This window comes from Topomyia yanbarensis, chromosome 2 (assembly GCF_030247195.1).
Source record: "Topomyia yanbarensis strain Yona2022 chromosome 2, ASM3024719v1, whole genome shotgun sequence".
Lineage (NCBI taxonomy): Eukaryota > Metazoa > Arthropoda > Insecta > Diptera > Culicidae > Topomyia > Topomyia yanbarensis.
In genome coordinates, this window is record NC_080671.1 from 263,991,752 (window position 1) to 264,008,097 (window position 16,346).

Below are 16,346 nucleotides of genomic sequence, written 5' to 3' on the forward strand. Positions count from 1 at the left end.
GGACGGTCTGTCAAGCAACCAGTTTGGCTTTCGGAAGGGTAAGTCCACAGTGGACGCTCTCAACTCAGTGATAAATACTGCCGAGATAGCGATCCAACGAAAAAGGCGAGGTATTCGATACTGTGCGTTAGTGACACTTGACGTGAAGAATGCATTCAACAGCGCAAGCTGGGATGCCATCGCGCTCTCGTTACACCGGCTTAGCCTACCGGTGGGTCTGTACCGGATCCTGGAAAGTTACTTCCAAAACCGCGTACTGCTATACGAGACCGATGCCGGTCAGAAAAGGGTTTCGATTACCGCCGGAGTCCCGCAGGGCTCGATCCTAGGCCCGGTGTTATGGAACCTCATGTATGACGGGGTTCTGAGACTGAAGTTCCCTCCTGGGGTCAAGATCGTCGGCTTTGCCGACGACGTAACCTTGGAGGTCTACGGGGAGTCAATTCCTGAGGTAGAACTAACCGCAGAACACGCGATTAGCACGGTGAAGGAATGGATGAGCGCGAGAGGCCTGGAGCTCGCTCATCATAAGACGGAGGTAGTTATCGTCAACAACCGCAAGTCGGCACAACATGCAGTTATCCATGTGGGAGAAGTCGCGATCACTTCACAGCGAAGTCTGAAGTCTCTCGGAGTCATTATAGACGACAAGCTGACCTTCGGCAGCCATGTCGACTATACGTGCAAGAGAGCGTCGACTGCTGTTGCGGCACTATCGAGAATGATGTCCAACAGCTCAAAGGTGTGCGCCAGTAGACGTAGGTTACTGGCAGGCGTTGCCGTATCTATCCTCAGGTACGGCGGCCCGTCATGGTCAAGAGCACTGAGGGTAACCAGTTACCTACAGAAACTGGAGAGCACCTACCGCGTGATGTGCCTCAGAGTGATATCTGCCTACCGCACGGTATCACACGATGCATCCTGCGTGATAGCGAGCATGATGCCAGTCGGGCTGGTCATTCGGGAAGATGAGGAGTGCTTTGAGCTACGTGGAAATAGGGGAGCCCGCGAGCGCACCAGGGTGACCTCGGTCGCCAGATGGCAGCGTGAGTGGGACAACTCCTCGAAAGGTAGGTGGACCCACCGGCTGATACCTAGCATATCGAGCTGGGTGGGAAGACCCCATGGGGAAGTTCACTTCCACCTGACACAATTCCTGTCAGGCCATGGCTGTTTCCGTCAGTACCTCCACAGGTTCGGACACGCGGAGGTCCCAGTCTGCCCGGACTGCCCAGGTGTAGATGAAACTGCCGAGCACATACTGTTCGTATGTCATCGGTTCGACGTCGAAAGAAGAGCAATGCTTGACGTCTGTGGCTGGGACACAACCCCGGATACCCTTATCCAGCGGATGTGTCAAACGGTGGAGAAGTGGAACGCAGTCTCGGCTGCTACCATCCAGATTGCCAGTAGGCTACAGGTAATCTGGCGAACCGAGCAACAGACGGCGGGCACGGCTAACTAGTGATTGGTTAGTTGGAGCGAAAAAGGCCAAGCGCAAAATAAGAGAGTGAATGGTCTGTTCATGCCGAGGTAGGTTGGCGCAGCGAATGGCAACCGCGTAAGGGGTAAACCCAGCCACCCCGAAGCAAGACAGAAGAGCGAGTGAATAGGCGTATAAGTGGACTGCCTCATGCCAAGACGGGAGGGTCGCGGCGTAGTATGTTGGAACTAAGCTATCGATGCCTCATGGCGTGGCAGAGGAGTGAAAGGGTGAGCATCCAAGTCAGTCTCACACTGCATGTTAAGGGTGAGCATAAAAGTCAGCCTCACAGGTTGGTAGAGGCTAGCACAAAAGTCAGCCTAGCAAGGAATGAAAAAGGTGAGCACAAAAGTCAGCCTCGCATGGTATGTCAGAAGTGGGGCCTAAGAAAAATGTCCCACATGGGATGCCAGAGGGAGTGACAAAGGTACAATAGAGTGGCACGATTGAGAGTGAATCAGGTGATAGGGTGAGCACCCAAGTCAGCCTCACATGGATGGGTAGGGCGAGCACAAAAGTAAGCCTAGCAAGGAATGAGTAAGGTGAGCACACAAGTCAGCCTCGCATGGAACGTAAAAGGTGAGCACAAAAGTCAGCCTCATGTGGGAGTGTTTGAGAGTGAATCAAAGTGTGATTTAGAGAGCACCCAAGTAAGCCTCATACAGGATGTATGATCGCGTGAGTGAGAGTGAATGAGTACATTCAGTACAGCCATCCCCCCAGAAGTAATACCGAGAGGTAGTTCCTGGGAGGAATGATGGCGGAGCCCAATGGAGTTTAGTCGGTATTAATGGCTGGTCACCATTCGAGTCCGACACGCCCCTAGTGCACCCCGTGTGGTAGATTGGACCCTACCGTTAGCACGTGTACTGGGCTAGGACGTAAAGGTCTTCTCCATTGTAAAAAAAAAAAAGGGGTTTGGCACCTCCGACTGTTTATTGTTTTTGTTTTTGTTCTCCATGTTTGTACCCACGAGCAGCGCGAGAATAAATGTCCGCCACGCTAGAGCTCCGCATTAGCGTGGTAAGGGACGCTTACTGTGGGGGTTGCCCAGGTACTCCACAGGCTCCGTTAACGATCGAGCATCTTTTTCACCCCCTCGATCACTCATCCCTCGGCACGGGTCGCTTCACGCCTTGGAATTGGGGTTATGACCTACCTTGCTTTACGTGCTGACCTCGGCCCAGATCATCACAACCATCCGATATTTGCAGGGTGCTATCAGACTCGCAGGGGCACTAGTTTGTCATTTTCAAAGCTCGCAGGGCGCTCCGAGACCCTATGGGGTGCTATTGTGATTTCCACATAGCTCGGAGAGCGCTTCCACACTCGCTGGGGTGCTATTATGATATTCTAATAGCTCGCTGGGCGCTCTCAGTCTCTCCAGGGCGCTAGTATGATTCTATGGGGCGCAAGTATGATATTCACATAGCTCGCAGGGCGCTCTCAGATTCTCTAGAGCGTCAGCATAACATTCCCATAGCACGCTGGGCGCTAATCTGACATTCCCACAGTTCTTAGGGCGCTTTCAGATTCTCTGGGGTGCCAGTATGATATTCCCATAGCTCGGAGAATGCTTTCATACTCGCTAGGGCCCCAGTATGATATATTATATCATAGCTCACAAGGCGCTTTCTAGCTCTTCAGGGCGCTAATATGATATTCACAGAGCTCGCAGGGCGCTCTCAGAATCCCTTGAGCACCAGCATGATATTCCTCACAGGGCGCTCTCAAACTCTCTAGGGTATTATGAAACTCACATCGTCCGCAGGGCGCTCTCAGATTCTCTCTGGCGCAGGTATGAAATTCCCATAGCTCGCTTTCGGACTCTCTGGGGCGCTATATGATACTCGGAGAGCGCATCCTTGGTCGCTGGGGCGCTAGTATAATATTCTCATAGCTCGCAGATCGATTTCAAGCTTTCTAGGGCGCTAATATGACTATGGGGCGCTAATAAAATATTAACATAGCTCGCGAGGCGCTCTCAGATTCTCTCGAGCGCCAACATGATATTCCCATAGCTCGCAGGACGCTCTCGAACTCTCTTGGCCGCTAGTTCGATATTCTCTTAGTTTGCAGGGCGCTCACGAATTTTCTGGAGCGCTAGCATAAACACTCTCAAACTCACTAGGGTGCTAGTTCGATATTCTCATAGCTCTCTAGGGCGCTAGTATAACTGTATGGGGAGCTAGTATGGTATTCCCACAGCTCTCAGATTCTCTCGAGTGTCAGTATGATATTCCAATAGCTCGCAGGGCGCGCCCAAACTCTGTAACCTGGCGGGGTCGTTACTCCCAGCACTTATGACACCCCCCTCTACACTTCTCAGGGAAGGCTTGCGATCGCGAACTATTGCCAAGAAAACGCTTGTTTGACCTTCAAGTAAAAACCCACTATATTTCCGGATATCGATGTCACTTTTTATTCTTCTGTTGGTTGAGCACTTTTCCCACTTTCTTAAGCTACTCCTACCTCGGGTGCCGATGGTGACACTACACCTGCTGTTGTTTCAGGGCCCCTTCTGCTACTGCTGCTTCGCCGTCGTGCTCAGTGGTATTCACAGTTTCCGTCGTAGCTCGTGGGGCGGCCACGGAATCTACGTTGGTTGTTAACGGCGTCTCGTTGCCTGCAGAAGGACCTTGGTAACCCTGCTGTGCTGGCCTGAATGTGGTAACGTATCCAGGCAGCTTTTAGGAGGCCGGTAGGAATGGCGTCGGCCTTGACTCCGCGATGGCGGTTGCAACTATATCGCGCTTTTATGATGGTTGACGGGTCAGGAAACTCCGGCGGTCTAGCACGCTCTGGAGGTTTCCTAGGGTAAAACTGAAAGATCCTGGTTGTCTTCTCCTTATTCGCTTCCTCTTTCGTCACTTAAATGCAATCACTGCTCAAAACTTTATCTTCCACTTAAACTTTTCGTACCGCTTTGCTAGGTGGTTACCAGGCTAATGACGTTTTTAGTCCTGGTCGTTCACCTCGAACCTCGACCGTTGACCCCTCAGTCGTCGACATATTCCGCCCCATTCTGTCCTTATAGTTGTGTGGTTATCGCCACCCTCCATGGCCGCCTACTTCCTTCGATATGCGCTACCAGTGGTGGGTGGTGGAAACTGCTGCATGTGATGGATGGCTGCGTGCTATGTGGGTGTTGGGTGGGCTGCTTACCGTTAGATCTTACATTTATTTTCTTGACACTCCCTATACACAAATAAACACAAAAATTACGAAACGCGAAAATCTCAACAGTCTTGGACGAAACTACTCTTCAGGCGGTAGTTCGATATTTTCATAGTTCGCAGGGCGCTCACAGCTTCTTTGGGGCGTTAATCTAATATTCCTATAGTTCGCAGTGCGCTCACGGATTCTCTGAGGCGCCAGTACGATATTCCCCTTAGCTCGCATGGCACTCCAAAACTTACTAGGGCGCTAGTTTAATATTCTCATAGCTCCAGGCCGATTTCAAACTCTCTAGGGCGTTAGTATGGCTCTATGGGGCGCTAGTATGATATTCCCATTGCTCGCAGGGCGCTCTCAGATTCTCTCTGGCGCAAGCATTTTGTTCCCATAGCTCGTAGGGTAATCTCAAACTCTTGAGAGCGCTAGTCTGATATTCTCATTGTTCGCTGGGCGCTTTCGGACTCTCTAAAATGCCAGTATGATATTCCCATAGCTCGGAGAGCGCTTTGACACTCGCTGAGGCGCTAGTATGGTATTTTTATAGCTCGCAGGGCGCTAGTATGGCTATATGGGGTGCTAGAATGATATTCACATATCTCGCAGCCAGCATATCATGGCGCTCTCAGATTCTCTCGAGCGTCAGCATGATATTCCCATAGCTCGTAGGGCACTCTCAAACTCACTAGGGGCTAGTTTGATATTTTCATTGTTCGTAGGGCGCTTTCAGACTCTCTGGGCCGCTCGTATGATATTCCCATAGCTCGGAGAGCGCTTCCATGCTCGTTAGGGCGCTAGTATAATATTCTCATAGCTCGCAAATCGATTTCAAGCTCTCTAGGGCGCTAGTATGACTATGGGGCGCTAGTATGATATTCGCATAGCGCGCGAGGCGCTCTCAGATTCTATCGAGCGCCAGCATGATATTCCCATAGCTCGCATGGTGCTCTCAAACTGTGTAGGGTAGTCTGATATTCTCATAGTTTGCAGGGCGCTCTCAGATTCTCTGGGGCGACAGTGTGATATTCCCATAGCTCGCCGGGTACTTTAAAACTCACATTGGCGCTAGTCTGATATTCTCATAGCCCGCAGTACGCTTCGAGACCCTATGGGGTGCTATTGTGATATCCACATAGCTTGGAGAGCGCTTCCACGCTGGGGTGTTATAATGATATTCTCATAGCTCGCTGGACGCTCTCAGGCTCTCTAGGGCGCTAGTATGACTCTATAGGGCGCAAGTATGATATTCACACAGCTCGTAGGGCGCTCTTTGATTCTCTCGAGCGCCAGCATAACATTCCCATAGCACGCTGGGCGCTCTCAAACTCTCTAGATTAGCCTTATATTCTCAGCGCTCGCATGGCGCTCTCAGATTCTCTCTGGCGCCAGTATAATATTTCCATAGCTCGCAGGGCGCTCCCAAACTCGCTAGGGCGCTAATCTGACATTCCCATAGTTCGTAGGGTACTCTCAGATTCTCTGGGGTACCAGTATCATATTCCCATAGTTCGAAGAGTGCTTCCATGCTCGCTAGGGCCTCAGTGTGATACGTAGTATCATAGCTCACAGGGCACTCCCAAGCTCTTCAGGGCGCTAAGATGATATTCACAGAACTCTCTAGGTTACTAGTCTGATGTTATCTTAATTTGCCGGGCGCTTACAAATTCTCTGGGGCGCTAGTCTAATATTCTCATAGATTGCAGGGCGCTCTTAGATTCTCTCGAGCGCTTTTACGATATTCACATAGTTCGCAGGGCGCTCTCAAACTCGCTATTCTAATATTCTCATAGTTCGTAGGGCGCTCTAAGATTCTCTGGAGCGCTAGTATAATATTCCCATAGCTCGGAGAGCGCTTCCGCACTCGATGGGGTGCTTTTCACAGCTCACAGGGCGCTAATACGACTCTATGGGGCGCCAGCATGACATTCACATTGCTCGCAGGGGGCTCTCAGAGTATCTCGGGCATCAGTTTGATATTCGCATAGGTCGCAGGGCTGTCTTAAACTCCCTAGGGCGCAAGTCCGATATTCTCATAGTTCGCAAGGCGCTCCGAGACTCTAAGATTTTCTAAAGCGCTAATATAATATTTCCATAGCTCGGAGAGCGCTTCCGCACTCGCTGGGGTGCTTCTGGGTGCTAATATGACTCTATGGGGCGCCAGTATGATATTCACATTGCTCACAGGGCGCTCTCAGAGTCTCTCGGGCCATAGCTCGCAGGGCAATCTGAAACTCTCTAGGGGACTAGTCTTATATTCTCATCGTTCGCAGGGCGCTCTTAGATTCTCTCAAACGGTTTTACGATATTCACGTAGTTCGCAGGGCGCTCTCAGACTCGCTGGGGCGCTAGTCTGTTATTCTCATAGTTCGCAGGGCGCTCTAAAATTCTCTGGAGCGTTAATATGATGTTCCCATAGCTCAAAGAGCGCTTCCGCACTCGCTGTGGCGCTTCTCACAGCTCACAGGGCGCTCTAAAGCTCCCTATGGTGCTAATATGATCCTATGAGGCGCCAGCATGATATTCACATTGCTCGCAGGGCGCTCTCAGTCTCTCGGGCACCAGTTTAATATTCGCATAGGTCGCAGGGCTCTCTTTAACTCCCTAGGGCGCAAGTCTGATATTCTCATAGTTCGCACGGCGCACCGAGACTCTATGGGGCGCTAGTTTGATATTCACATATCCCGCTGGGCGCTCTTCGATTCTCTGGGACACTAGTATGATATTCCCATAGCTCGCAGGGCGCATTCAACCTCTCTAGGTTACTAGTCTGATGTTCTCTTAGTTTACAGGGCGGTTACAAATTCTCTGGGGCGCTAGTTTAATATTCTCATGGATTGCAGGGCGCTCTTAGATTCTTTCGAGTGCTTTTACCATTTTCACATATTTCGCAGGGCGCTCTTAAACTCGCTAGGGCGCTAGTCTAATATTCTCATAGTTCGTAGGGCGCTGTAAGATTCTCTGGAGTACTAGTATGATATTCTCATAGCTCGGAGAGCGCTTCCGCACTCGCTGGGGTGCTTCTTATAGCTCACAGGGCGCTAATATGACTATATCGGACGCCAGCATGATATTCATATTGCTCGCAGGGCGCTCTCAGAGTCTCTCGGGCACCAGTTTGATATTCGCATAGGTCGCAGGGCTCTCTTAAACTACCTAGGGCGCAAGTCCGATTTTCTCATAGTTCGCATGGCACTCCGAGACTGTACTGGGCGCTAGTATGAATTTCCCATATATTGCAGAGCACTTCCACACTTGCTGGAGAGGTAGAATGATATTCCCATGGCTCGTCTGGCAATTAGATAGGTGGGCAATAAACTTTCCAAACTTACAAGGCGCTTTCAACCGGTTTCAGTATCTTTGGGGTCAGGGTTGTTAAACGATAATTAATCGTCATCGTCGATAACGTTAACCACCCGTCAACGTCATCGGAAACTCCGTTAACGATAATGTATCGTCAGATTCATCGTCATCGTCGATAATTCATCGGTGGTTATCGCGATACATTTTGCGTTACTTTCCCGTTTATTGGAGTTGAAGTTGATGCGGTTAACTTTCAATTGTTTAGAAATAAATAACTATTAAAGGATATGTTGTTGGCAGTTGAAAATCAATAGTATTGGACATTTTCTATGCACAGCGGGGTTCGACGATGTGTCAAAATGGAATTTTTTGTCAACTTTTCGGGAGTGTTTTATATTGAAGGGAAAGTTATTGGCAGTTGACAATCAATAGTTTTGGACATTTTCAATACACAGGGGGTTCGACGATGTGTCAAAATGGCTTTTTTCAACTTTTAGGGAAAGTTTATTATATTGAAGAAGTTATTAATAAGTGAAAATCAATAGTTTTGGACATGTACCGCCGGTGTGTCAAAATAGAAATTTTTTCAATTTTTCGCGAACTTTTTATATTTGCTTTTTATAGGCAGGTTGTTGGCAGTTGAAAATCGATAGTTTTGGACATTTTCAATTCACAGGAGAATCCACCAGTGCACAGTGTTTCCAAAATGGCAAAAAGGTGAAAGAAATTCTTTGAACCACGAAAAACATTTTTAGCTATAGTGTCTTCAGCAAAGTTTATTTATATCTTTTTGCATTTAAAAAGTATTAGTTGAGTGATTAATCCCTCTAAAGCTGAGAAGCAAGTTTTTGTTTGGTCATTCATGAAAATAAAAAAAATCTTTTTTTGGCAAAGTTGTTGAGAATATCTTTAGTATTCTCTTCGCTGAAGAGACTATGCGTCTATCTGTCGATTTAGTTATACGTTTGTGAAGATTTCTTTGATATACCCCACAAAATTGCTTATTTCAAAATACTTTTCCTGGTAATTTTGTAGAATTTCAAAATGTTCCAAGATTTCGTTCAGCATAAGAAAATACAGAATTTTTGTAATGTTAGTTTATTTGTATCTCTTACAACTTAGAAGTTATCGAATGATTTAGTGTCCAAAAAAGCAATGTTTTGGTATGGAAGCCACAAATTTCCGCAGGTAAAGCTTCACCAAGACGAATCTGTAAAACAAATACTATCAAAACCGTTTGGTGGTCTCTAGTCTACGTTCAAGTCAACATCGAGTAAATTCCTTCTTTAGCATATCTTTCTTATCTGAGAGATGCAAAATATACAAAAATAATACTACTGTACTGTAAGACCTCCTAAGGGAAATTTTTACTAAATAATCAGAACGGGTTATGAGGCTTTGTCGAGGGACTAAAGAAGATTATTTTAACCACTGCGGTTTATTAAAAAGAAAGGAAAAAATATATTAGTCTTGGTGTTTGCGTTTCGACATCGGGTCTTCACTGTATTCAAAAACGACTAAAACTCTATTATGAGGCCGTTCATAAATTACACTACATATTTGAGGGTTAAAGAAGGAAGCATGAAGCATCTTGTTACATAGTGGAGAGAAGAAACGGAGGAGGGGCTAAAAGCTTCCCAACTAGAAAAAAAAATATACATTGGAAATATGTATATTCTCCTTTTTAAAATTCAAAATCTTCTAGTTTAAATTAAAATTATCATAAAATCTGTTAATCACCACACCACTTAAATGTGTAGTATAATTTGTGAATGGCCTAATAATAGTGGTTTAGTAGTTTTTTCAATATATGTCTTTGCGTGATAAAAATTACTAATTATACAATAGCTCAAAATTTGTTTTCTTCGTGGTCAAAACAATTTTGATCACCTTTTTGCCGCACTGTGCACCAACTTACTCGAAAAGTTAAAAAAATTCCATTTTGACACATCGTCGGACCCTTCTGCGTATTGAAAATGTCCAAAATTATTGATTTTCAACTGCCAACAACTTTCCCTTTAGTATAATACACTTTCCCGAAAAGTTGAAAAAAAAAAATTCTCCGCTGTGCATAGAAAATGTTATAAACTATTGATTTTCAACTGCCAACAACATGTCCTTCAATAGGTATTTATTTCTAAACAACTGAAAGTTAACCGCATCAACTTCAACTCCAATAAACTGGAAAGTAACGCAAAATGTATCGCGATAACCGATGAACCGACGATGACGATGAATACGACGACACACATTATCGTTAACGGAGTTTTCGATGACGATATATTATCGTTAACGAGTAACGCCGATAAATTATCGCGAAAAATGTATCGTATTAACAACCCTGTTTGGGGTGCATATAAATGAGTATTTAAGCTTATGAGGCGGTAATAATCTATCTATAAGTTGCAGGGCGTTTTCAGGCTCTATGGGTCAGTAGTATGAGTATGTTGAGCTAACGGGTAGGTAGTATGCTCATGGGGCGTTATGCGAATAGTCTATCCTAACTTGCCGGGCGCTTTCAGATTTTCTGGGGCGCATATACTATATCTCTTTGGGGCGTTGGTATGAGTATTTGAGCTCATGAGATGGTAGTGGATAGTCTATCCTAACTCGTAGGGCGCTTCCAAGCTCTCTGAGGTGCATATGGCGTATTTCTGTGGGAAGCTAGTATATTTTCTAGCTCAGGCGCAATGAAAAATCAAACTGATTAAAAAGAATTCTTGTTAGGTGCTTTTATGGTGTTCATAGTGAATAGTTTGAATGTTTGCGGGGGCAGTAGATGATACGCTAGCCAAACACGCAGGGTACAAATAAACTGATTCAACCATCATGTAGGTTTGTCGTGCACTTTTATAAACATACTATAAATGCTTTTAAAATTTAATCATTGGCTTGCGTGTAACACCCGTTTTTTGTGCGATAATTTATACTGTATTGACGAATGAAGCCATCATATTGATAACGATTTTAACGCAATCCATTTTTTGCATGCCGAGGAATTAATACAATTTACTTGAACCTTTATTATGTGATTAATAAAGATCATGTCTTAGCCCCTCCACTAAATCGCTCAAAAAGCTTTGATTTTTTTGTTAATTGTAGAAGATCATATCTCTTAAGGCACGCATCTGCTCTCATTGCATAATCACTGATACACTGATTTCAAAATATCCCTTTTTCAAAACAACTTTAATGATGAATACAATAATTACTCATCTGTCAAACGTTCTATCATATCATTTATGTGTTGTATACCATGTTTAAAATATATGTATTAATAATATTCTTTAACCCTCAGAAAGGCAAGTGGTCTCAGAGGCACGGCAATAATTATCCTCTAATTTGAATAAACTTGTAATTATGAACAGAAATGATGGAGCTTTTTCGGGCTTTCAATTCTCTCACTGATAGAAAGCCAAAAAAGACTTAATATCACCGGGTCTTAGGAGCAATGCTTGTTGAAGCCACTATTTTAGCTTGCCTTTTTGAGGATTAAGACCGTCCAAAGAAAAAATAGACTGCACAATGATGCGTGGGCGGCACTTGAAAACTTAATTTGCTGTAATGAACACACAAAAAAGGAGAGATGCACAGTAAACTGGCTTTAGCTATTTTAGCTTTAAAAAAGATGGGTGGGTAATGTCAGAGACATAACCGGAGTGAAGTAGAATACACTTTAGACCGGTAAATTCTGCTCTGGAATAAGCAATTTCTATGCGACTTTGTCGACTTTAGCACATTCATAGTTTATTTGGAGTATTTTTGGAATTATCAAGTTGATAATTTGCAACATTCTTTGAAAATATTGTTGAACTTTTATGAATGAAGGCACGCAAACGAGCGTTTGACCGTCGTCCTACTACCAGCATCAGAGAAGTAGCAGATCAGCATTTTTCGCTACATGGCCTGTACCAAACAAACCGCTCGTAAGTCCACCGGAGGAAAGGCTCCCCGCAAGCAGTTGGCAACAGCCCCCTGGCAACCCTATACCATCATATGGAGTTTGACAGCGACCGACATATATGGGGCGTTATAGCTATAAAGCCCCAAACAAAGAATTATGTTCGGCTCTATGCTCGATATTCAAGCATTCCACACGACGTTTTGCATCTTGTAGGATGATTCAATAATTTAATTTAATTGACATTTTGTAACTAAATACAGCTTCTAATCATTCGGTTCAAAATCAATGTTTGCCTTTCATGGCAGTGATGCTGGCTGTACAGAGACGTGGCAACGAAGGCCGTGTAAAAGTGCCCCAGTCACGGTTGGCGTTAAAAAGCCTCATCGCTACCGAACAGGAACAGTCGCCCTGCGAAAAATTCACAGCTATCAGAAATCGAGCGGGCCTAAATTGTGACCCAAAATAAACCACAAACCAACAAGTTCTTTTCAGGACCAGCCAATTATAAAGTATTTTTATTATTATAAATGAAATTTTCCATTGCCTTACAACCTCCCTCTCCCTTTCCACCCGGCTTGAATAACTATCAATCTTGATGATGCTATGCGGCGGGGCACTAGTTTTTATTATAGTGGAAAATTTAGGTTTGCGCGTTTTTCCCAAAAGTTTTTTAGCTGTGCTGTTTTCAAGGAAGTTGTAATTGAATTCAAAATAAAATAGTTTATTTCTATTGTCAGAGATGGACCTTCCAACGAAAACTAGTCTGGCTCGCTTGGAATCGAATTGTACGGACCAACCACTGCTTTCACAAAATCTGTTATTTTCAGTAATTGAACATTCTACACAACTAGTCACAACTATTTCCAATCAGCACAAAAATCGAAGATTTTCATTCAGTACAATAGCAGATTTTCACTTTTAGAAAAACAGGCAACATTCTGGCCGAAACGGAGCACCTATATCGAAACGTTAAAAAACGTTCGATTTTTGTAAATTGAATCATTACACTAACCTGTCTACAAATCACACAAATAACTTTTGATTTTGTGCCATTCTACTAGAAAGCGACGGTATTGTTCACAAGTGGCTCACTTACCATCCAACGCCCTTGGCAAGCCACTTTCTGATGCTTGTAATAACAAAATTTCAATTTCATTCTTTGTCGATAAACTGATGGCCCTGAAAAGGGCCTTTTGTTTGGGCAGTGTTCGGAATTTACTTGGAGCTGGTGTATATGGTAATAGTTTTGTTTCCATTGAAGACGGCGTGCTTGGCCAACTCTTCTGACAGCAGCAAACGGACGGCGGTTTGAATTTTGCGGGCGATGCTGTAAACGAACTGCTGTATGCTGATGCTGGAAACGAACTGAGCGTGTGCAACAGCATGCTGAGTTTTTATACCTGACTACAGCACAATGTAAGCTCGTCCTTTTTTGTGTTGTCCTCAATATGTGTTCTTCGTAGTTCCACACCTTTGTTGGTCGACCACATATTTTTGATAAAGAACAAAATTGAAATTGTGTTTCCACTACGGAGATTATCGAACACTCAGGGTAAAGAGAGTAATGTAATACGGCACCTTGGTAAAATGTTTGAGAATTGAAACCTTTTTTGAATGCGCCTAGTAAAAATGTTTTCCACTTCACTCCAGTTTGTTTCTGACCATATTTGCAATTTGCGTACTGAAATAAATAATAATTTAGGGTTTAATATAAATTGCTCTCCAGGGAGAAACAGTCCATGAAACAGAAAATGCAAACTTATTCTTTGAAATGATTTTGGTGGCCCTGAAAAGGGCCTTTTTTATAATGATACAAGTGAGTTCTACCTTTTCAACTTCCAAATCCATACAAAGTGCGTCCCTGCCGCTTCAGAGTATAGACGACATTCATTGCCGTTTTGCACTTGGCGTGTTCTGTGTAGGTCACGGCATCTCGGATGACATTTTCTTGCACACCATCAGCATTCGTAGATTAAATCGAAGATGCATTTTACACCTCCACGACGAGCCAGACGCCGAATGGCAGATTTGGTGATTCCCTGCATTTTATCACGAAGAACCTTGCGATGACGCTTGGTACGGGAACGCAAACATGATACCGCTCATTGTACCGTCCGGACGAGCATGTTGCTCGTGTGGTAAGCGAGCACCCACTGATACAAAACAAGCTCGCGTGATCTGTATATATAACATTCCCGTATGTAATGCTCCTTTTTGACGGCTCTGCGTGGGATATGCTGGCAAATTGCGCATTTTCCTCGCTGTTTCCGAAGGATTTTCTGAAAATCCTTGTTTTGGTTTATTTATGGTAGTCGCAGTAATTCCGAAATTTAATACGAAATACGTGCACAAATTTCCGATCAGATAGTGCAAAAATGTTGCGATTTCGTCCAGTAGAACGGAAGATATTCGCATTTCAAATCTGGGAAAAAATCTCAACTGAAATTTTTGAAACGGGACCCCATATTGAAACGTTAGAAGTATTCTACTTCAAAAAAATCGCAATATAAAAAAACGAGAGAAAACATAGATTTGAACTCACGTCGTTTAAGTTGATCTGCTATAACGTTACTAACTAAACTATATATACATTTCGAAATCGACACAATATAGCCCATCAAGTAAAGTATGAAAGTATTTTATCATTCATTCATTTCAGGTGTTCGGCAAGGGAGAGCTGAATAGTAACAGCAACTAAAGAATACGAAAGTTTAGCAACTTTGATAACCATTGAAGTATCTAGTTATTCAAACGCGAGGACGCGACAATTGCCGATGATCAGCAGTTCTATCAACTTCCTAACACTTTGTGATGATGTAATATTGTAACTTACAACTTGTAAGGCAATGCAGCAATGTTGTTCTTTCAGAATAGTTTTGTCTCTTACTGGCTCGATCGACAGTCACTCGGTTTTCATGTTTTCTCGAGCATCTGATGCTTAGAGCACTTGTCAATTTTTCCCATTGTTACAACGTCTTTCGTTGCGATTTTAAGTTCCAATTCTGGGTGTTCAACATATTGAATGTAAAATGAATTCTAGGAAAAATATATCCAGTATATTCATCTACAAGAAGGCCCACTACCATTACTTTTACAAAGGGTAAATTGCCTTTTTTGACCCTATTAAGGAAGGTACCTCACTAATTCATTAATTACTCGGCCTACAATCGATGGAATGCGTATGAATTGGCATCAAGAGCTTTGTTTCGTTGATTAGAATCAATCTAATAACACAAATGCCCTGAAAACAATGAAATGCTCGTGTTTGAGCGCAACGAAAATTCGGATTTAGTGCCTCAATTGTCGCCCAATGCGTTGAACAAAGATGGCAAATAGAAACATGGTGAAAATAAGCTCATTACCCTATAAGTTAATGGTATGGGTAACGGGACGTTGGAGCGGGACAGAACGGTTCGAACGGTACATATTAGAGACAGCAACGCTATGTTCGCACTAAAATTATAAAGGTGAGGGCGATTGAATCCCAATAACGACCAACAAAAAAAAATTTAATTTAATTTTTTTTCAGGGTGAATAGGCAATTTTGTTACCCTAAAGGATGAATTTTTAATCGGTTTGATCGTATCTCTAACCGTTTCTGCAGAATTCCACAAATGGCGCGCAGTATCTCAAAAGGTAGACAATCAGTGTTTGCCTCTAGTAACGTTAGGAGAAAGGTGACTTTATTAGCCTCACAATATCATGTTACCATAAAATCATTTTTACTGACTGATTCTATTTAATAAGCCAATTGTTATTTGGAATATTAAATACGACCTAGACCTGCTATTTCGATGCTGTAGACTAATTATTTTTTGATATGACAATCTGATAAAATTAGAAGTTAACAAACAGAATACTGGACAAATTCGAAAAATTAGATTCCTCAAAGTACAATGTCAGTCAATTAGATCAGTTTGAAGGTATTTGTAATTAATAAACAATTTCGCAAATGCAAAAATATATTACATAACATCACATTAATATATTGACTTGCGGTTTGAATATTGAAAAACCTGTTTTAATCCACCTAGAGGTGCAATTGTGCCTTTCTCATTTCTCCAAACTATGATTTAATAGCTGGTTCGTACAATATACCATTATGACAATGTCTTTCATTCTTATTACTAGGGTTCGTCGCGGTGCGGATGTGGGCGGTAAATGGATAGTCCGCACCGCAACCGCAAAAAAATAATAAAACCGCTCCGCTTACCGCAACCGCACTGCATTTACCGCACCGCACCGCGCGGTAATGCGGTAAATGCGGTAAAATTCTGTATTTTTGAAAAGTGTGTTGAAAAATTATTAATTTATTTGTATAACTACACATACTAAAAAATTATTTCCTATTTACACGAACATTAACTTTGACGGACTCCTCAGAATGTAACATTTATTAAAAAATGTCAACTTTGCAAATTTTATTAATAAAATGCCGTACATCTTGAGATAAGTACTTTCGTAACAATGTAAATATTAGGGTAG

The 16,346-nt window shown here is 43.6% G+C and overlaps 1 protein-coding gene across 1 annotated transcript in view; it reads left to right on the plus strand.

The window, feature by feature from the left end:
• The window catches only part of LOC131680308 (calcineurin-binding protein cabin-1-like), a 1,393,806-nt gene that overhangs the window by 974,138 nt on the left and 403,322 nt on the right, over positions 1-16,346 (plus strand). The window lies entirely within an intron of this gene.